The sequence below is a fragment of the Poromitra crassiceps genome (genome assembly GCF_964638095.1).
Source record: "Poromitra crassiceps genome assembly, chromosome: 7".
Lineage (NCBI taxonomy): Eukaryota > Metazoa > Chordata > Actinopteri > Beryciformes > Melamphaidae > Poromitra > Poromitra crassiceps.
The window spans coordinates 26317695-26332269 of NC_139628.1; positions in this window are offsets into that span (position 1 = coordinate 26317695).

The following is a 14575-nucleotide window of genomic DNA, read 5'->3' on the forward strand; positions in this document are numbered from 1 at the left end:
AACACAATAAAGCCCAGAGGGTTGTTACCTCCACCAAGGAGATGATGTTTTCAGGATGACAGAAAAACTACTGGGCTGATGTTCATGAAACTTGATGGAAAAAGATCCTATGTGATATGAGCAAACTCTTCTGGCTGCTACATGACTGACTGCTAGTGCAACGTGGTGTTTTACTCTTCATTTATCCTGGAACGTTGTTTAGTTGCCTGCCTGAGCACATAAACTATGTTTCCACTGTCACACAGTTACAGCCAAGGGTGCAAGTAACTACATTTTCTCTTCTTACTGTAATTGAGTAGTGTTTGTGTGTACTTATAGATCGATTTTGAGTATTTCAAGTCAGTGCTTTTTCTTTTAATTATCATTCTTTTTATGAAATATACAATTTAAATCACATCAATTACAGGGGACAGCTTTTGTCACTTTGCATCAGCAACAGGAATGGACAAGCATACATTGGCCAGTTGATTCACGATGAGTAATCTGGTTTTACTTTTCAAATTAAGAGAATCTAGTTTGAACTCTGTCCTCTCATGCTTAAGAATCACATGGAAAAGATCACAGCTAACAAGTTCTCTTTTCTCAAATGTAACTAATGTCACTAACTTTCCTCTGAGGTCATTTTCAATTAAGACACTTTACACCAGTATACTTTCAAACCCGGGACCTTGTTGTTGTGAGGCAATAGTGCTAACCACTGAGCCACCAAGAGTTTCTTTGTTTGGGGGAGTCATAATTTACCAGCAGAATGATGTTTTTACACTTCATTCTGCCCACTGTGTTGAGCCTTTCTGAAGGTCAGTGATATGGAATTGCACTGCAGTGCTTCAGATCAAAGGATTGCCTTCTGTCACTGAGTATACTGTGTACAGCCATTTGGATCTGTTTTAAGTTAAAATTGGCTAAGTGGGCGGTGTCTGTCTTTCCGGGGGGGTGTCAGTCACGATTTGTGACGGAAGTGATGTCATCAGTGATGTCACTCGAGCAATTATGATGTCATCAGTGAATCGTTCCTGGCTAATTAGGGACAAGATGACTGTCACAATTAAGAGTTTTCTGACGCCAAAAGCGCAGAACTGGAGTCCATCTGATTTTGGAGGGGAAATTAGGTATTTTAATGTTTCTCAACCACTGGGCTGTGGCCTACTGGTAGGCCTCAGAGTGCCATCTATCAGGGTGCATACACATTTTGACCAGGGGTGTTGTCTACGTGATACGCAGGTATACGCAGTATACACACTGCGAAATGACTCAGATTTGCGTATGCGCACTGGGAAATGCGCTATGATACGTATCGTTTTCAATTTCCATTCATAAAATTCACGTTCACACACAGCACCCAAGCCTTGCCTTTACCCACGCTTTTAAATAGGCATCCTTTTTAGTCAATGAGGCGCCTCAACGTGAACCTTCCGTGTACCCACGCCTCGCCTGAGTTGCGCCGATTTTTACTGAGTTCTATTCAAGCCGACTAGACGCGTGAAGGCAGACTTTTTCTGTCAAGCCGTGAAAGAAAAACGTGACAATATCCGTGGGAAATGGCAAAGTCAACTGAATTTCAAAATAAAATGGTGTTACAGCGTTGAGCAGAGAGAGAGAGATTGACGGGTGGCTATCACGTGGGGCTTTCTCCCCGTCGGTAAACACATCTTCAGGAGAGAGAATAGCGACCGAAGAAACAAGATGAAGCTAGCTGAAGCCAGAGCCTGGAACTCTTGAGTAAAAAAAGCAGCACTGTCGAGTTGCAGCAAAATAGACAGTTTGTGTTGTAGTTTGAAAGGGTTTTTCATCCCTTGAATCAAATTGTACATTATCAGCTTTATTTTAGCATGCAAAAGTAGTGCGAGACCCATTCCTGCCTCTTCATTGGCTAATGAGTCTCGCTGTTGGAGAAAAATATAAGTTCCATTGGCATTTCCCAATAAACTATTTGCATACACATAATTAATGCTATGAGTCATTAGTCCCTTTGCATTGGCCCATGACATTTCACCCCATTTCACCCATAGCAGGGACTGCTCCAATTGCTGAAACCTTGGACAGTGCATCAAGTCCCATAACAATTGATAACAGTCTCTCAGTCAGACAGGCAGCCCTGTAGGCTCCAAGTCAAGTCATCACCCCATCACCCCCTCCTCTCTGCCTTTTCCTCCTCCTCATGGTATAAAGCATATGGTACACTGTCAGCCATGGGCTGAATATTTGACTCTGTACATCGATCACATGTGTACATTGAGATTCATGCCCTCTGTCAATATGCATATTGCAGAGAATATTGTATTAAATATACTTTTATGTTAAACAGTCCTGGACTCAAGGCTTCAATTTATTTGGTATTAGATAAGCTGTGATATACATTTACATATACATTTAGCGGATGTATAGAATTCTATTCTCTATCACTCGCTATATGGTCCTCCGCTGACGCCACTCTCTCTCTAGAGCAGTGGTTCTCAAATGGGGGTCCGCGGACCCCCGGGGGTCCGTGGCACTTTGCCAGGGGGTCCGCGAAAAGTTTTCAGGTAATTTTTTTTTTTTTTTTTTTTTATTAAAAGAAAAATGCTACATGTTACTTATTCCTTTTCAAACTACTTCCTACATGGTGAGCGCGTTTTACTAAAATTCCTAAATATTGATTTATGTTGTTAGCACAGCAATGATGTAAAGGTGTAAATGCCATCATTAGAGTAATTGCTCTTGAAAATGGTCTTGCATTGGTCTGGTCTTAGTCTTGGTCTCGACCCCCCGTCCCCCCCCCCGTCCCCCCCTCCCTCCCCGACTCCAACACTCCTGTACAGATCAAGATGTTATCAAAGTGTTATGGTTATGATGAAGAAAAACAATGCTGTGACTTCTGTGATGGACAAACATCCAACCTGAGAGGAGGAAGGTAAATGTGCTCTCAAGATGCTGTGCTATATTATGTGCTTTTGTTGGTATGCAGAATTGGCCTGTAGATGGCAGGTTTTCATGATTAGTTCCTCCTCTCTGGTTGAAGGTGTGCTAATCACTGAAATCACCTGTTTTCATTGTTAGGTTGGAATGAAAACCATTGCACATGGTTCCTCCTGTCCCTGCCACAACACCTGGATAACATCTTGTTACAGACATTGTGCACTGCATACCAACAGAGGCTCCTCTGAGCTGCCATCAGGGCACAGTTTATTATTTGCTGTTTATAATACCGTGGTCACATTCGTTCAGTCACATAGTCAGTGAGTCAGCCAGATGAAGGATAACATGTCATGGGGACATGCTTCAGTCAGGCTTATTGACTCACACTTTTGACTTTTGAAGCGTTTTCTGAAAATCATGTTAAAAAAGGCATTTATGCTTCAAAAGTCATAAAAGTCATAAAACTGAACAAACACGTCGCTGTTTCATAAGCTTTTGTTAAGCACAGACCTTGATTTCATACATTTACAAAAATCTCATTGCCTTTTACCAAGTGTTACTTCCAGACTCACTCCTGCGGTACTCTATTTCGGCCGTGGACACCAGTGACCTCAGTAGCCTTTTACACTTGCAGTTACAGCCCACCACCGGCAGCACATCTACTTCCAGCCTCCCTGTACACACACACACACACACACACACACACACACACACACACACACACACACACACACAGATCTAATTTCAAAATATTGTGACATAACGCTCTGACACTGCTGTTTGATGGGTTCTTTTGACAGCAGCTCCCCCTTCCTGTTCTATCCAGATACTGTAGATGGACTCTTTCTTTCTTTCTTTCTTTCTTTCTTTCTTTCTTTCTTTCTTTCTTTCTTTCTTTCTTTCTTTCTTTCTTTCTTTCTAATAGTAAAGCAGAAATCCCATTCAATTAAGGGACCTTTTAAATTATGTAGAGTTTGGCATTGACACTGTATCTTAAATGCAATGAATTCTGAAAATGATGCACATCAAGATGATATATTTAGCATCTTAAACAATCTCATACTGTAGCAATTACTTTTTAAATAGAATTATCTGTATTGTTTGATGTTGCTTCTCCACAAATAACTTTCATTCCAGGTATGGACGGTATTGGACGGATTTCTTTACTCAATTTTCACACAGATTATTTTTAGAAGTGCAAGTGTGGTGCGAATATCAGGAGTGGGACTTGATCTTGCAATTATCAAAAATATAATATCATATCATATATAATTAATACAGTAGGGAGCCAAAGTGAACATTACTTCCTGCTTCAGCACTGTACCAAGGATTTTCATCCGCCATTTATTTTCCCATAGACGTTTCGTAAAATGCGTATAAAAATAGTTTTACTTCGTCAAACCAAACGGTTCAGCTGTAGAATGGGGAGAGAGACAATAGAACAATTCACTCTGACCAAAAATATTTTCTTGAAACCGCTTGAAACCCACAATTTTTCTACGTTTTGGTTTGAGTGAAATGTTATGTGGTCTCTCCTGTTTCTAAATATATCTGAACCGTTTGGTTTGAACAAGTACAATTATATTTATAAGCATTTTACTAAACGTGTATGGGAAAATAAATGGCAGATGAAAATCTCTGGTACAGTGCTGAAGCAGGAAGTGACATTCACTTTGGTTCTCTATTCTAAAATTCAGGGGAAAAGGAGGTGGAACAATAGAGGCACAAGTCTTTCAGCGTTGCTCTATCAGTCAGTGATACTCAACCTGAGGCTCTAGAGCCACATGTGGCTTCTTTATGGGTAATTGTGGCTCTTTTAAGTCCTACTTAAAATACATAAAAAAAAAAAAAAACTAAATAAATAAAGGGAGGAAAGGGACTTTTTGGGATTGTGGTTCTTGCAAAGATTTTGTTTGGGTCAATGTGGCTCCTGAGTAGGGCAAGGTTGCGTACCACTGCCTGATGAGCTCACACAGGTGAGAAGAATTAGTAGACTTAGTTAGGCATGACGCACAGACGCTCCTCCGTGGCGTCGCTGTCCAAGGTGCTGAAACCTGTTTGGCTGCATTGAGCACTGGCTACATGGAGGAGACTTTTTGGTCAAACAAAAATGGTTTTGCAGTCATTCAGGACTTGATAACCTGGTACCGAGACTCCTAGAGGCAGAGTTGTAGTCAAGTCTCTAATCTCGAGTGTGAGATCGAGTCTCAAGTCCCCAAACAGTGTTCGAGTCGGAGTCCAAGTCGAGTCCCCAATTAGATGAGTCCAAGTTGAGAGTTACTGATCATGAGTGTGAATCCGTATGTAGGGGGAACACACGTGCCTGGCTTTGCAAGACATTTAATCATGTCACGGCGTAGGTATCTTTTGCCAAATTATTAAGTCCGAGTCCTCGTCTCCAATTTCCGAGTCCGAAAGCATGAATGCTCAAGTCAAAGTCCGAGTCATCAGTGCTCAAGTCCAAATCGAGTCACAAGTCCCGAAAATGAGTCCGGACTCGAGTACTACAACACAGCCTGGAGGTGTGTAAAGCAACAGAGGTGTGTGGCACAAAGCTGCAACTCCAAAGCATCTTGCAGCGTCTTGACAAAGTGGTAACCACGTGATGAGAAAGCAAAGATCTGACTATTTGTTGTGCAGCTATTATTAAATGTGCCTCTTTGCTCTATCTCCACCATATTGCTTCATCTTTTCATGTAGGACTGAAACCAGAACAGAACTGCTGCCTTGCTATGTGTCACTTCAATGAAAGTGTATATGAATACATTAACTACTGATTGTCCAAATAGAGGCTAATGTGGCCACATTACATTATACACTACACCATGGGTTCCCAAACTTTTCCAGGCCAAAGCCCCCCAAATAGCATTCGGTTTTGGCCGCCGCCCCCATTTTGCAAGAAGAAAGAAACTCATTGACAATAGTATTGAAAATGTTAAGAATTACCTTCATTCAACCTCAGAAATTATATTTCCTTAATTGTATTAATGGAACAACCTAATAATTACATTTGTATCTCAAATCTGTTCTAATTTCTTCAGACTTTAAATTACAGCACAAGTCATGTTTTGTTTAGTCATGTGAAAATCATGCGTGCTAGAGTGCATGTGTCAGTTGGAGCATTGAAGTATATTTAAGCAATATAGCATGAGAGCCAGTGTGTTGTGGCGAATATATCCCGCTGATCAGCTGTTATCCCACGAGGCCGCAGGCCGAGTGGGATAACTGCAGAGCAGCGGGATATATGCCACAACACCACGCAGCTCGAGTGCTATATTGCTTTTATAAAACGGTTTCCAAGTATGATAATATAATAATAATAATAATAATACTATAAGTCCGACTGGCATGGTATTCTGATAGAGTCAGTTGAAACACTACTGTAAGGCGGGACCGCAAGAACGTGCGGGTGATTTGATTGGATCGTTCTGGAGACTGAAGTTGACATTGGCCAATCCTGGCGCTTGCTGAGAAGCTGAGAGCTTTCTGGAAAGCCCGACACGCAGCTCGAGCGCAGCGTTGCATTCTCAGCGCTTGCTGAGAAGCTGAATGCTTTCTGCAAAGCTCGACACCAACTAACGTTACGGGGTTAAATGCGGGGTTAAATGCAGGGTTAACAGCCTTTTTTTTGCAAAGAAGACATTAGCCCGCGTCTATTCTTGTACAAAACATAATTTTCTGCGAAGTATTAGTAAAGTTATAAGCGAAGATCGATTCACAAGGATCTGACAGCTGTCTCCGCCATTTGTTTTTTCTACATTGTCATTTGAGGTAACCAAAGGCTTTTAGTAAGAGAGTTGCCATGGCAACCAATAACCCATGGCCATGGGTTATTGGAGTGGGTTACTGGATTTATACAATGGCTGTGAACCAATCAGATTGCTTGATTTGAGAGAGCCGTTTTATAAGTTAATACAACACACTGAGCTTGCTAGCCTTCTTCAAAACAACTGCAGTGAATGGAGAAATATTCTTAGAGTAATGTTATGCTCATTTTCTCCTCTTTTTAGAATTCCAAAGAGCATAATCCAACTGCTCTGAAGCCAAATGATTGCACTGTGGGTCCAAAAGTTGACAGTTGTAAATTCAAGTTGATGTCTCTTCAAGTACTTTTTCCTCAGTCCACAATTTGCTCAGATTCTGCTTGTAACAGTTTGCCACATAGGGAGGAGAGCGCTTTGAAGGCAAAGATCACAAACAATAATAAAACCAGGTAACAGCAAACTTTATTGGGTTTGATTTATACTTAAATGACTTGAAAAGGTTTCTAAAGTCTTGACTTGAGATCTTGTGTTTGTGGAAATGATTAAATTGAAAGTGATGATATTTGTTCCATCAGACAACTGAATTTAAATTCTGTTTTCTGAATTTGTGTGGAATGATTGAATCTATTTAATTATAAACTGAATATGTGTATTTTTAAGTAATTGCACTTTTGATTATTTTAAAATGTTACACACACACACACACACACACACACACACACACACACACACACACACACACACACACACACACGTGTGAAATGTTATCTTCAAGTTTTATGAATGAATTGTATCCCTGTTAGAACAGCTGTTGCCTCTGCAATTCTATTCAATTACAATTTAATACGCGTTTTATATTTTTGGCAATGTCTTGAGAGGATATTTGTGTCGAATGACAGTTGAATCCATGATACATTTCGAGACAAGATAACTTTATTGAATTGGACAAAACTATGTCACATTTTAAGTTAAACCAATGCAACATTTTAAGGCAGCAAGGAAACTTAGTATCAAACAATAAAACAAAGAAATTGTATTAATCTTATTCATATCCATATGTTGAAGAATTGAATAAGGGTCCATCATATTCACTCAAAATAATTACTTCTGCAGTTATCACAGTGGATCATATTTAGTCATATAATAACAAGTCATCCACGGTCATTTTAACTTTGACAACTTTCACAATAGATTGAAACAATGAAAGATTTTTAGTCTAACTTTTTAACCCTTAAAGCAACAAATAAACCCATATCAATTTGAAATTTGAAGGCAGCAAAGATTAAATTGAAGCAGCCTGAAATTTCTTACAATGTGGTATGTGGCCAGCAGGCAGCGCTGTAGTCCTCTTTTTCCACTTCCTACTTAATGCGTCTGAGGCTTATAGTAATGTCTGCTGGCAGCCCTCGTCTGACCAGTTCCTCTTTAATCTGGAAGAGAAAAGAAAGTGTGGCATTGAGACATTGCAGCTGTAATGTGATGGATCTGAAGAGGCAGAGACTGGATTTCTTAACACAAACTGAACCAAGACAGACAGAGTCACTATTCTTTGTTCTCCTGTTTTGTTGTTGAATGATTTTACTGGGTTGAATTTATCCTTGAGGCAGAGGCGTTGGCTGTTGCTGGGTCTTACTGGCGCAAAAAAACATAGCTCAGAGATGGAGGGCTCCTCATACTCATACTACATACATATTTTTCAAGTATGTGTTTTCATTTATACAATATATTCAAGTGAAGGGAATATTCCTGAACAATTCAAGGTTTACTTTAAGAACAATTCTTTGTTCCATTCATACTTACAAGCCTTCCATAAAAAATTACAAAAAAAAATGTTTGAAGGAGCATTTGATCATTTTGATCACATTGTAATAGTGTTTATAAAAATAGTGTTTTTTCTTTTCTATTTTGAATCAATCTATTTTAAACTTTTTGGTTCTACTCAATGTGACTTCATGTCATGTAGTCTATAACAGTCGTGTTATGTATACTGTAGCTGTACTGCTTGTCAATGTCTTGTAATTGTGTGTCAAATAGCACATTATTTCACTTCATCTAGATACACAAGCAGTCAATGTATCAGTCAGTCATTGTAGTTTGATACCCAGCCCTATCACCGAGACCCCAGAAAATCCCCCTCTTTTTCACAGCCCAATGTTGCCAGGTATGATCGATTCAATCGATTATCTGATGTAATCCAAAACAATCAAGACAGTTAAAATAATCTTTCTCCGCAGCACTAAAGCATACGTGTTAGCAAGCTATCACTAACAGCAGACGCATGTTGTTGTCCCTAACAAATATGTGTTGATTGGCATAAAACCAAATTCTGCATTCCAGTTTCACATGGAAACCAAGTATCAGGAAGTATTCTTAACATGAACTATGCTTATTCAAACTCCAAGTTGAAAGGTAATACATGATCTTTTGATGTTTGATGTGGTGAAAGACCTGTTGTAGGACTGCATTCCTGATGGTGTCTTCAGACAGTGGAGTCTCAGAGGAAAGTCTCATATTCACACCTACAACATAACCTGGAGAAACAGATCAACTCATGATTACAATGAAGAAAGAAAGAAAGAAAGAAAGAAAGAAAGAAAGAAAGAAAGAAAGAAAGAAAGAAAGAAAGAAAGAAAGAAAGAAAGAAAGAAAGAGAATATCATAACAATAGATTCTTATTATTAGCCCGGTGCTGCTGGTTCATAGGGGAAAAGGAAAAAGGATTTTTGTATGGGAATTTAGGTTAAATGCATAAAAGTGGTCCTCGTTTGTGATGATTATCTTGCTGAAAACAGACTTGCTGTTTCATAAGCTTTTGTTAACCACATACCTTATTTCATGCATTTAACCAAAATCCTGATACAAAAATCCCATTCACTCTTACACGGAAGTGCTAGCATCCATGTTTTCCAGACTCATTCCTGGGGTATAGAGACAGAGTTCAGGGTAGAAACTAGAACAACCGCACCGCGGATATAATATGCCTCTGCCAACAAGTGAGCAGTCGACATCCATGTCTCTCCGGACTTTCACGTTTGAGCCAAATGTGAAGAAATTGATTGATCTTTGACCACAAAATGTGATCAGTTCATCCTTGAGTCCAAGTTGACGTTTGAGGCAAATGAGATTAAATTCCATCGTTCCTGAGATATCATGTTAACGAGTGGTCGTGATGTCACAGTGACCTTGAACTTTGACTACCAAAATCAAATCAGTTCATCCTTGAGTCCAAGTGGACGTTTGAAGCAAATTCGAAGAAATTCCGTCAAGGCGTTCCTGAGATATCGCGTTAACAAGCTTGAAAATGGCATTCGTGAGGCCACAGTGATCCTGACCTTTGACCACCCAGATTTAATCAGTTCATCCTTGAGTCCAAGTCGACGTTTGAGCCAAATTGGAAGACATTCCGTCAAGGCGTTCCTGAGATATTGCGTTAACGAGCTTGAAAATGAAATGGCATTCAAAAGGTCACAGTGACCTTGACCTTTGAACTTTGATCACCAAAATCCAATCAGTTCATGCTTGAGTCCAAGCCCACGTTTGAGGCAAATTTGATGAAATTCCGTCAAGGCGTTCCTCAGATATCACCTTAACGAACATCGGACTGACGTACGTATAGTAAGTACGGACTGACAACCCAAATCCATAATGCCTCCGACCTGGCTGTCGCTGGAGGAGGCATAATTATCACCAGAAACCAGCTAAATGCTGGCAAATTTTGTTTGTGGCTGGAAGTTCGGGAGCGATCACATCTACAGTTTGTTTTCTTTGGTGATGACATGCATCATAATGCATGTTGATAATTTGATGCTTCTGTGGAGGCAAGAGATTTTCTGAAATCACGTATTTTATTTTTATATAGAAAAAGCAAGTGTGATGCATTTGTGCCTGACATTAGGTATTGTGTTATACTCACTCGGCTCAGGACTTTCAGTACTTGGTATGTTCGGGGTTTCGGTTACAGGTGGTGTGGAAGCTGTAGTTGGTGAAGGTGTGGCTGCAGGTGTTGAGGTTGTGATTGGTGGTGTAGTAGGTGAAGGGGGAATGGTAGTTGTAATGTGTGTGGTAGATGCTGTTTTTGGTGTGTTGGCTGCTGTTGGTTTAGTTGTGGTTGTAGTTAGTGGTGTAGTTGTAAAGAGAGTGGAGGTTGAATCTTGTACGGTAGTTGCAGTTGGTGTAGTCATGGTTGTAGTTAGTGGTGTAGTTGTAAAGTGAGTGGAGGTTGAATCTTGTACGGTATTTGCAGTTGGTGTAGTCATGGTTGTAGTTAGTGGTGTAGTTGTAAAGAGAGTGGAGGTTGAATCTTCTATGGTAGTTGCAGTTGGTGTAGTCATGGTTGTTGTTAGTGGTGTAGTTGTAAAGAGAGTGGAGGTTGAATCTTGTATGGTAGTTGCAGTTGGTGTAGTACTAGTCATGGTTGTAGTTAGTGGTGTAGTTGTAAAGAGAGTGGACATTGAATCTTGTACGGTAGTTGCAGTTGGTGTAGTCATGCTTGTAGTTAGTGGTGTAGTTGTAAAGAGAGTGGACGTTGAATCTTGTACGGTATTTGCAGTTGGTATAGTCATGGTTGTAGTTAGTGGTGTAGTTGTAAAGAGAATGGAGGTTGAATCTTGTACGGTATTTGCAGTTGGTGTAGTCATGGTTGTAGTTAGTGGTGTAGTTGTAAAGAGAGTGGAGGTTGAATCTTGTACGGTATTTGCAGTTGGTGTAGTCATGGTTGTAGTTAGTGGTGTAGTTGTAAAGAGAGTGGAGGTTGAATCTTGTACGGTAGTTGCAGTTGGTGTAGTCATGGTTGTAGTTAGTGGTGTAGTTGTAAAGAGAATGGAGGTTGAATCTTGTACGGTATTTGCAGTTGGTGTAGTCATGGTTGTAGTTAGTGGTGTAGTTGTAAAGTGAGTGGAGGTTGAATCTTGTACGGTATTTGCAGTTGGTGTAGTCATGGTTGTAGTTAGTGGTGTAGTTGTAAAGAGAGTGGAGGTTGAATATTGTACGGTAGTTGCAGTTGGTGTAGTCATGGTTGTAGTTAGTGGTGTAGTTGTAAAGAGAGTGGACGTTGAATCTTGTACGGTAGTTGCAGTTGGTGTAGTACTAGTCATGGTTGTAGTTAGTGGTGTAGTTGTAAAGAGAGTGGACGTTGAATCTTGTACGGTATTTGCAGTTGGTGTAGTCATGGTTGTAGTTAGTGGTGTAGTTGTAAAGAGAGTGGAGGTTGAATCTTGTACGGTATTTGCAGTTGGTGTAGTCATGGTTGTAGTTAGTGGTGTAGTTGTAAAGAGAGTGGAGGTTGAATCTTGTACGGTATTTGCAGTTGGTGTAGTCATGGTTGTAGTTAGTGGTGTAGTTGTAAAGAGAGTGGAGGTTGAATCTTGTATGGTAGTTGCAGTTTGTGTAGTCATGGTTGTAGTTAGTGGTGTAGTTGTAAAGAAAGTGGAGGTTGAATCTTGTACGGTAGTTGCAGTTGGTGTAGTCATGGTCGTAGTTAGTGGTGTAGTTGTAAAGAGAGTGGAGGTTGAATCTTGTACGGTAGTTGCAGTTGGTGTAGTCATGGTTGTAGTTAGCGGTGTAGTTGTAAAGTGAGTGGAGGTTGAATCTTGTACGGTATTTGCAGTTGGTGTAGTCATGGTTGTAGTTAGTGGTGTAGTTGTAAAGAGAGTGGAGGTTGAATCTTCTACGGTAGTTGCAGTTGGTGTAGTCATGGTTGTTGTTAGTGGTGTAGTTGTAAAGAAAGTGGAGGTTGAATCTTGTACGGTAGTTGCAGTTGGTGTAGTACTAGTCATGGTTGTAGTTAGTGGTGTAGTTGTAAAGAGAGTGGACGTTGAATCTTGTACGGTAGTTGCAGTTGGTGTAGTACTAGTCATGGTTGTAGTTAGTGGTGTAGTTGTAAAGAGAGTGGACGTTGAATCTTTTATGGTATTTGCAGTTGGTATAGTCATGGTTGTAGTTAGTGGTGTAGTTGTAAAGAGAATGGAGGTTGAATCTTGTACGGTATTTGCAGTAGGTGTAGTCATGGTTGTAGTTAGTGGTGTAGTTGTAAAGAGAGTGGAGGTTGAATCTTGTACGGTATTTGCAGTTGGTGTAGTCATGGTTGTAGTTAGTGGTGTAGTTGTAAAGAGAGTGGAGGTTGAATCTTCTACGGTAGTTGCAGTTGGTGTAGTCATGGTTGTTGTTAGTGGTGTAGTTGTAAAGAGAGTGGAGGTTGAATCTTGTATGGTAGTTGCAGTTGGTGTAGTACTAGTCATGGTTGTAGTTAGTGGTGTAGTTGTAAAGAGAGTGGACATTGAATCTTGTACTGTAGTTGCAGTTGGTGTAGTCATGCTTGTAGTTAGTGGTGTAGTTGTAAAGAGAGTGGACGTTGAATCTTGTACGGTATTTGCAGTTGGTATAGTCATGGTTGTAGTTAGTGGTGTAGTTGTAAAGAGAATGGAGGTTGAATCTTGTACGGTATTTGCAGTTGGTGTAGTCATGGTTGTAGTTAGTGGTGTAGTTGTAAAGAGAGTGGAGGTTGAATCTTGTACGGTATTTGCAGTTGGTGTAGTCATGGTTGTAGTTAGTGGTGTAGTTGTAAAGAGAGTGGAGGTTGAATCTTGTACGGTAGTTGCAGTTGGTGTAGTCATGGTTGTAGTTAGTGGTGTAGTTGTAAAGAGAGTGGAGGTTGAATCTTGTACGGTAGTTGCAGTTGGTGTAGTCATGGTTGTAGTTAGTGGTGTAGTTGTAAAGAGAGTGGACGTTGAATCTTGTACGGTAGTTGCAGTTGGTGTAGTACTAGTCATGGTTGTAGTTAGTGGTGTAGTTGTAAAGAGAGTGGACGTTGAATCTTGTACGGTATTTGCAGTTGGTGTAGTCATGGTTGTAGTTAGTGGTGTAGTTGTAAAGAGAGTGGAGGTTGAATCTTGTACGGTATTTGCAGTTGGTGTAGTCATGGTTGTAGTTAGTGGTGTAGTTGTAAAGACAGTGGAGGTTGAATCTTGTACGGTATTTGCAGTTGGTGTAGTCATGGTTGTAGTTAGTGGTGTAGTTGTAAAGAGAGTGGAGGTTGAATCTTGTACGGTAGTTGCAGTTTGTGTAGTCATGGTTGTAGTTAGTGGTGTAGTTGTAAAGAAAGTGGAGGTTGAATCTTGTACGGTAGTTGCAGTTGGTGTAGTCATGGTCGTAGTTAGTGGTGTAGTTGTAAAGAGAGTGGAGGTTGAATCTTGTACGGTAGTTGCAGTTGGTGTAGTCATGGTTGTAGTTAGCGGTGTAGTTGTAAAGTGAGTAAAGGTTGAATCTTGTACGGTATTTGCAGTTAATGTAGTCATGGTTGTAGTTAGTGGTGTAGTTGTAAAGAGAGTGGAGGTTGAATCTTCTACGGTAGTTGCAGTTGGTGTAGTCATGGTTGTTGTTAGTGGTGTAGTTGTAAAGAAAGTGGAGGTTGAATCTTGTACGGTAGTTGCAGTTGGTGTAGTACTAGTCATGGTTGTAGTTAGTGGTGTAGTTGTAAAGAGAGTGGACGTTGAATCTTGTACGGTAGTTGCAGTTGGTGTAGTACTAGTCATGGTTGTAGTTAGTGGTGTAGTTGTAAAGAGAGTGGACGTTGAATCTTTTATGGTATTTGCAGTTGGTATAGTCATGGTTGTAGTTAGTGGTGTAGTTGTAAAGAGAATGGAGGTTGAATCTTGTACGGTATTTGCAGTAGGTGTAGTCATGGTTGTAGTTAGTGGTGTAGTTGTAAAGTGAGTGGACGTTGAATCGTGTACGGTATTTGCAGTTGGTGTAGTCATGGTTGTAGTTAGTGGTGTAGTTGTAAAGAGAGTGGAGGTTGAATCTTGTACGGTATTTGCAGTTGGTGTAGTCATGGTTGTAGTTAGTGGTGTAGTTGTAAAGAGAGTGGAGGTTGAATCTTGTACGGTATTTGCAGTTGGTGTAGTCATGGTTGTAGTTAG